This window comes from Podarcis liolepis, assembly GCF_965112155.1.
Source record: "Podarcis liolepis genome assembly, chromosome: 10".
NCBI classification, from domain to species: Eukaryota; Metazoa; Chordata; class Lepidosauria; order Squamata; family Lacertidae; genus Podarcis; species Podarcis liolepis.
The window spans coordinates 12,413,106-12,421,634 of record NC_139562.1 but is presented as its reverse complement, the minus strand read 5'-3'; the positions used below and the strand labels follow the sequence as shown (position 1 = coordinate 12,421,634).

General features: G+C 45.9%; 1 long non-coding RNA gene across 1 annotated transcript; it reads right to left on the bottom strand.

The window, feature by feature from the left end:
• Positions 1-1,406: 1,406 nt before the first annotated feature.
• Positions 1,407-6,412, bottom strand: LOC310687067. Its single transcript, XR_014516175.1, has 3 exons — positions 6,303-6,412; positions 4,650-4,770; positions 1,407-3,236 (listed from the first exon to the last, which is right to left on the bottom strand). It is a non-coding gene; the product is annotated as an uncharacterized lncRNA (long non-coding RNA).
• Between the last annotated feature and the right edge of the window lie 2,117 nt (positions 6,413-8,529).

The following is an 8,529-nucleotide window of genomic DNA, read 5'->3' as shown; positions in this document are numbered from 1 at the left end:
GTCTGTAACCTGAAGCGTCTGTAACCCGAGGTACCACTGTAGATCCATTGAAATCAACAGACTTCGGTTAGGTTAATTGAAATGTCCAAAAAAGATTACTTTGCATGCAGGGAATGTCCCTAATTCACCAAGAGTTTGAGGCCTGTTGGTTCAGCCGGTCAGTTTCTAGGAGCCATAGGTGAGAGCTGAGTTCAGGGTGGGGACCAAAGGTGGACAAACTGCCCCCAAAGGAACACAGTGTGTCCCCCAGCAGAGGCACTGGCCCTCCCCTCTAACACCCCATAAAACCCACACCGTACAAAGCCCTAAACACCCTAGGCCAGGCACCCCCAAACTCAGCCCTCCAGCTGTTTTGGAACATCCCTGACCACTGGTCCTGTTAGCTAGGGATGATGGGAATTGTAGTCCCAAAACCGCTGGAGGGTCGAGTTTGGGGATGCCTGGCCTAGGACTAGCTTAAGTCAGGAAGAGGAGTAAGTTTAAAAAGTGAAGGACCGTATTATCTCTTAAGGCACTGGCCAGATCACTGATCTTCTGGAGAAGCCCTACTCATTTGTTTAGTTTCCATGTGAGCTCTCGGCACCAGTATTTCAGAACACTTCCCCCATTGATAGCAAATCACCTACAATTTTGCTGTTTCACTTCCTGCTGAAAACGTGTTTCTCATGAGTTTTTAGAGAACAAATTTGATTCAGTGATTTTATAATCCTGGGCTAATCTGATGGTTCTGTTATGCAGTGACCTATTTTTATGAGTTGGTGCTTTGTAAATTGTCTCACAGATGAATCTTATTTCACTAAGATCCAGTAGCATATGAAGCAGAGAGGAAAACTTGACAGCCAGTGCATGTTAAGAAGTACAATCTGAGTCATTTCCTCCAGGATCTATAAATCCTCTCTCTGACCCTGTTTTGAAAAGGCCTGTCCGAACCTCAACAATGGTGAATTTCTGCCTTGTTCACTGCAGATAAAAGGGATTCACAAATACTTTATTAGTCAGTGACAAAACTCCTGGATAGATAAAACAGAATTGGCAGGTGGGGTGGGATACAGTTGTATTTATAAACTGGGGAAGAGAGGCTGTGGCTCAATAGTAGAGCATGTTTTGCATGCAAAAGGGCCCCGGTTCAGTGCATCTCCAGATAGGGAGATGCCCGAAACCTTGGGAGAGCCAGCCAGAGTTTTGATTCCTGCATTGCTGGGAGTTGGACCTGATTCTGTATACAATGTGGACATGACTGAACCATATGGGGCCATGATCTGATTTGGCAAAGCATCCTTTTATGCTCCCGGAAGGAGGGCAAAAGTTGGAGGGAAGCAAGTGTACATCACAGTGAAACCAGGATTCCCACTTGCTTCATTGTATATGAAAATGAAGTCACAACACCGGCCATTTTCACACCCATATTGTGACACAGATAACACATTTTATTGTCAGAAGACAAACGTGCAGCTTTGGTGCCATATTCTAGCACATGAAAAAGCGTTTTTGACGAGACAGCAAACTTGAATATTGGTTGTGCTGAGACCTAGTTCCCACTGAGGGTAAATTTAAGTCTTGACTACGGGTCCATGGGGTCACAAAGAGTCGGACATGACTAAATGACTCAACAACAATGGCAATACAGTTTGAATCTTTCTCTTCCCGAAATAATGGCCTCCACACAGAATATTTATTATCACGAAAGGGGTCCAGCTTAACTTTCCCCCCGACGTTCTCATTTTCTTACAGGAGGAACTGTTTTTGTTATGAGGAAGTTTTGCCACATAAGCTTCCACAAGTGGTCTGCCATTGTGCAGCCCGGACAAAGGTTTTTCACCTCAGTGAGAACTAAGCCTAAGTTACAAAAAATACAGTGAATACAAGTAAATTCAAATGAGTTCTTCTTGGGTTTACATGGTAAATGGTGGAGGCTGGACTCTGCTCTCCAAACTTGTTGAGTTTTACTACCAGGCCTGAGACAAGGCCTAAGGTTCTGCAATCGAGCGGTACATAAATTTTATGAAATAAATAATTCACCAATGCTTAACAAATGCCGTTTTTCTCTGCCATCCTTTTTTGTGATGGTACTCGCTGGTACGGAATAATGGCACCTCTTTCTGCAACTGTGGCACTTTTATCAAGGCATGGGGACTGGCTCCTCGTTTTTTAAATCAAAAAGGAGGCATAAAGGTATAGAATGAAGGGTCGCCATTTGTCCTGCTTTACAGAAGAGAGTTGTCCATCAACAATTTCTTTGAATAGAAATTCAGAACTTCTTACTATACTAGGAATGTCTGCAGACAGGTTTCCTGTGTGTGCCCCACTTAAGGGAGGAGAATTTTATTTCTATTTAAATCACATTAATTCCCCCCCCCCTTTCTAATTTTGCACATCTACCTATAAATTGACTCATTCAAATTTTGTGCATAGCTGTGGTGATGCATTTTCTCTCTCCTTTTTTGGTGATGTATAAATAGCCAGCCAAGCAGAGTATCTCCTTCAGGAAAAACAACACATACTCTGGAAGATTTTGGTCTATTTTAAAAACAGGACAATAGCCTCCTTCGTAAAGAAAAGACACATGGCATGTAATTAGAAGGACTTTTAAGTCCTTTTTAACTGACAAAATAATAATAATAGTTCCTTTTATGAGAAGAGGCACCCAAGCAGAAGCACATACATTTTTGAAAGCAGGGGATATTTAATAACCTCAGCCAGGGCCGAATATATTCTGGATTATTCTTAGGGCCAGAATTTGTAGTTTGCCTGATTTGTTGGTTTCAACGGTGTTTTTTTGTTTTGTGTTTTTTAAAGGGCTCTTTGTGGGTGCCTGAAATCGTTTCCCTAACCCAGTTATTGATATCTGTGCTACAAATGCCTGGCCCCTGGAATGGATTTGATTTGCAAAGCTTAACAATCTTCTCCCCACATCTCCCCACACAGCTCTATCATCCTGTCCAGTTTGGGTTTCAGCAGGGACTGCAGCATTTTGCTGCTGCTGCTGTGGGGACCCAGTTTCCCGGTATCGGCATCCAAGACGCCCCCCTGCCGTTTCCCGAATCGCAGTCCGAAAGGGTTGAAATTGAATTTGCTCCTGGTGAAGCGGAGCCTGCAAGAGATCTGGCTCTCGGTATCACTCTCTTGGATGAGGTAGCAAAGGCTGGACGGGTCTGCCGGGTTGAGAACCTCAGGGCCTCGGGCAGAGTGATAAGAATTCCTCTTGGCTTGGAAATCGTTGGCTGGATCTGCTGCATCTAGGAGGAAACTCGGGAACAATTAGCCTGTAGTGGTATTTGTGATTGACTGGAATGACCCCAGTTTAGTAATTCCATGGTTGTAAGATCTGGACAAACAGAGGAGCCACTTATGTGGTCTAGCTTGCCAAAAAGGTCCAGCCTTGTTAGGCAAAACAGCTGGCCAAGCACAGGTGACTTGGGGCATAGCGTGGGTTGCTGGCACCCGGGCTGGGGAAAGTGTTGTGCTCCCTGGTGGACTGGGCAGCAGTCAGTCCCTTCACCAGTCAGCGTCTAATGAAGGGAGTCTCTCCTTGCAAACTAGCCGCAACCTGGGATCACAGAATTGTGAAGCCAGGAGCGCTGTTGTGTCGGATCCTGTCTCTGCAGTGCAGCACCCTGGGCAACTCATGTGGCTCTGGCAGTGCTTTCCTGCCTTCCTCTTCCTCCCTCCTCGGTGGGCAGCGCTGGTGCCCTCCCCTCCCCCCTCTTGGACAGACCAGGGATGGGGTGGACATGGATGTCCCTTTGCCAGCCATGAGGAGAAGGAGGCACCACTACTGGCCCAGTCCCAAAGGCCTGGGCACTGCTTGCCTCCCCGCAGCTCTGGCCTCGATGAGGGAGCCTATCAGGGGGCACACTACATGCTACACCACTGACCATAGGAGCTAACAGCTGGGGAATGTTCCTGAAGGAGAGAATGGATTCCAATTTGGGCAAACCCACTCATCTCTAAAGGTAAAGGTAAAGGGGACCCCTGACCATTAGGTCCAGTCGTGACCGACTCTGGGGTTGCGGTGCTCATCTCGCTTTACTGGCCGAGGGAGCCGGCGTACAGCTTCTGGGTCATGTGGCCAGCATGACTAAGCCACTTCTGGCAAACCAGAGCAGCGCACAGAAACGCCGTTTACCTTCCAGCTGGAGCGGTACCTATTTATCTACTTGCACTTTGATGTGCTTTCGAACTGCTAGATTGGCAGGAGCAGGGACTGAGCAACGGGAGCTCACCCCGTTGCGGGGATTCGAACTGCTGACCTTCTGATCGGCAAGTCCTAGGCTCTGTTGTTTAACCCACAGCGCCACCCACGTCCTAGTCCCACATTTAAGGTGGCTGCCCAGAGTGTGACCAGCTTGCCATGACCTGAAGTGGCAGGTCCAGCAGTTGCTATGCCCTTAGGGTTAGGGTTAGATCAGGCATCCCCAACCTTTGGCCCTCCAGATTTTTGGACCACAATTCCCATCATCCCTGACCACTGGTCCTGTTAGCTAGGGATCATGGGAGTTGTAGGCCAAAACTTCTGGAGGGCTACAGGTTGGGGGTGCCTGAGTTAGATGGTCCAGAGAATAGAACACCCACAACCCGGGAATAAGAGAACCAGCGGAGAGACAAGGTAGGTAGGACAGACAGATGGATAAATAAGATGAAAGCCATACCTGAAAAATCAACCTGCAGGATGGATCTGATGTCCCCGTGAACAGGTTTCCCCCAAGTCCCATTCTGACCGATGACTGCCAGCAGGAACGACAAAAGCAAAAGCCTGATCATGTCACAGTCCTGATTCGTAAGGGTCAGCGGAGTGAGAAAGGCGAGAAGACAGAAGGCGAGTTAGTGACAAGCCTCTTCATCTTACTGCATTTTGCAAAGGAGAAGAGTTGCATCTCAGTGGTGGGTCATCTGCTCTGTCAGTCAATCCCTGGCATCTCCAGTTAAGGCTGGGAAAGACTACCTCTGTGAAACTCTGCAGAGATGCTGCCAGCCAGTGCAAGCACTACTGAGCCAGATGGACCAATGGCCTGACTTGGTAGAAGGCAGCTTCCTGGGTTCCTCTTCATTCTGATCTTTAACCAAGGAACCATGTACACGGGGAATCTGCATATACACCATGGTATCTTCACAATGATCCTGTGCTGTAGGTCATTCTGGCAAAAGCTTGTTTTTGTTTTGTTTTTCTTACTATTAGTATTATATATTATATCTTTATTTTTATTTTATTGCATTCTGTTCTTTTTCCTCCCTTCCCCTCACTTACCTTTGTTTGTTAACATTGCAAAAAAGGGGGTGTTTTTTAAAAAACTGGCAGACATTCTATGACTTCACAGCTAAGCAAAGATTTGAACCAGAAACTCTGTTATATATTATACTCTTTTCACTATACTGGTCTGGTGCTCATAAGTTTTCAAAACTTTCCCAATCTTACTTCAATCTTACTTCATCTGGAAAGTAGCTAATTCCAACTAACCATTAAACCACCTTGAATTCTCTCTCTGTTTTGTGTGTGTGTGTGTGTGAGTAGTTTTGGAAAGGCAGGTTATAGACCGCAACAAATAAATAGCAATGCTCAGTGCTTTTTTTTCCTCTTAAAAAATGTTTAGGGGTACTCTCCATTTTCCTATTCTGCCCCTCAATGAGGCCAAACTTAGATTCACAAAATGTTTAGGGGTATGCGTCCCCCCCAGAAAAAAGCACTGGCAATGCTTACCGACTTTTATCATGCAAAATGCTTTCCCCACCGCATCTATCTCATTCATATCTGCAGTCATTCATTCTCATTATGTCTTTAGTTTTTGCATTTTATAAGCGGCAAATAGATAGTAAAATGCTAGACAAAGTACACACAAGTAAAGTGATGCATTGCTGTATTTCTCTAACAGAACTTTTCCTAAAGCTCTTTCTAACTGACTCGAGTGTGAATTTGAATGAATGAGTGAATGAAAACAAATAAATAAAGCTAGGGGAAAGGGCAAGAAAGAATGGGAGAAGTAGACAGAAAGGTTGCACTAGAACGGTAAACAGAGTGCAATGAGAAAATCTCGAGGAAGAAAAGAAAAGGTTTTGACAGAATGGACTGCAGCAGAAAGTCCTGCAGAAAGGGAAGTAGAGTTAGAAAATGCAAGAGACATGAAATGTTATAGAATATATGCAATTCCAGGACTGGCACCTTGCCTCTGGAGTCATTCTATAAACTCCTCTGGCGATCTCAACGAATGCATGAAATAACATTCAGGAACTAATTCTGCCTTGAGAATTTTTGCAGTTGGTCCTTATGGATGCCAGATTCCTAGCACTTCAGAGTACAAAGAACTCACCTTAGTCAAGGAGTATCTGCCTCTCTCCGCTTCTCTCTCTCGAAGCAGCAGCCCTCTGTGAAGAAGACTGTTTTGCCCATCCTCTTTTTGTAGGCTTCATGAAGCTGTGAGGTTCACACCAACCATGATTTAATAGCAAGAATAAAGTGGAACCCTCTTTTGCTCCCACAAAACAATCCAGCACCGATCATCATCATCATAACAACAGCGCCGCCTGCTGAACAGTGTTTGCAGTGCAGTAAAACTCTGGCCGTGTTCTCGGGCTCAGTTGCGAATTCAGATACAGTGGTACCTTGGGTTAAGTACTTAATTCGTTCCGGAGGTCCGTACTTAACCTGAAACTGTTCTTAACCTGAAGCACCACTTTAGCTAATGGGGCCTCCTGCTGCCGCCGCGCCCCCGAAGCACGATTTCTGTTCTCATCCTGAAGCAAAGTTCTTAACCTGAAGCACTATTTCTGGGTTAGCGGAGTCTGTAACCTGAAGCATATGTAACCTGAAGCATATGTAACCTGAAGTGCATGTAACCTGAGGTACCACTGTATAAGATTGAACTCAACAGGACCAGGACTCTCATCCCCATGGACCAGAGCACTCCTGTCTTCCACTGCTTCCCGCAGTTTGGTCAAACTCATGCTGGTAGCTTCGAGAACACTGTCCAACCATCTCGTCCTCTGTCGTTCCCTTCTCCTTGTGCCCTCCATCTTTCCCAACATCAGGGTCTTTTCCAGTCTTCTCCCTGGTGGCCAAAGTATTGGAGCATCAGCTTCAGGATCTGTCCTTCCAGTGAGCACTCAGGGCTGATTTCCTTCAGAATGGAGAGGTTTGATCTTCTTGCAGTCCATGGGACTCTCAAGAGTCTCCTCCAGCACCATAATTCAAAAGCATCCATTCTTCGGGGATCAGCTTTCTTTATGGTCCAGCTCTCACTTCCATACATCACTACTGGGAAAACCATAGCTTTTACATTGTGTGTATAGCTTTTGTTTTTCCTGTCTCTCTGAGAAGACGTAGAGAGAGACAACATGTTTCTTTGTCCTGATTTATGATTAACAAATCTGTAGTTGTAGTATGCTTTCACAAGCCTCATGCCTATTCTGTGTGCGCAGTTCGATCTGCTGATAGTGTGCCCTGGCTTTGAAGCCTGGGTCGCTAATTTACATTGGAGCAGAGGCCGATGGGTCTTTGCAGCAGGCTGGCTGGAAGGAGACAACCTAGCTGGGGCTAGCCAGCTGGCCTTGCGACCCTCTGCATGCCGACAGGTGGTGCTGAACTGAATGGACTAATGGTCTGGCTCGGTCCAAGGCAGCGTCCTTTGTTCCTAAGGTTCGATTGCAGTTCAGAGTGTTTCTGCGAAACAGCCCTTCTCACCTCTTTCTCGGTTCATCGTCTTGCAGACAACACCCGCCAGGACACTGTCGAGGAAGTTTTGGTCCAGAATGCACCATTAGCATTTAATTTAAAAATTCCTTTGTATCCATCTCTAGCTTTCCCCCCTCCCGCTCCCTTCCCTGGTTTCTTTGTTTGATGTCCTGCCAGAAGAATTGCCCCAGATATCTTAAAAACTTGCTCACCTTTTTCTGCCGTATTCATTGGTAGTAACATTTTGCCCTATTGTGGCTTTTGGACTCTCTCTCTCTCTCTTTCTCTAATGAACCAACATTGATGGCTACTTATGTTTTTGTGTGCTTTGTGATGAAATTGCTGCCTTCTAAAAGTCCTGTTCCTATCAGAGAATTCCATAGGAAAGTCATCACCGATGGCGCTAGATGCACGTGGATGACATAAAAGGAGTGGTGGAAGGGAGAGAATTAGGCTGACATTGAAAGCGGCTTGGCGTAAATCTGTAGAAGTCATTTTTTCCTCCAGCCATCCTCCCGCAGCACGTATCTCAAGGCTCATAGGAACATCGGAATAAGATGCTTGGTCCATCTAGCTCAGGGCTGTCTACACTGACCGGCAGAAGAAATTCTCCATGATTTTGGCCCTACCTGGAGAGGTCAGGGATTGAATCTGGAAGTTTCTGCATGCAAAGTCGCGGCCCTATCACTGATCCTTCCCCTAAAATTCAGGACTAGAAAGGGTTGCAAGACTCCAGTGGTAAGGCAATAGGTTTAAATGGGTGTGTAGTGACCTCTGCTGGTATGCCAAAGCAATGAAAACCCTTGATGTGTTTTCTTACGCATTTTGCAACAAGGGTACCTGCGTGACCTCCTTTATAGAGAGGA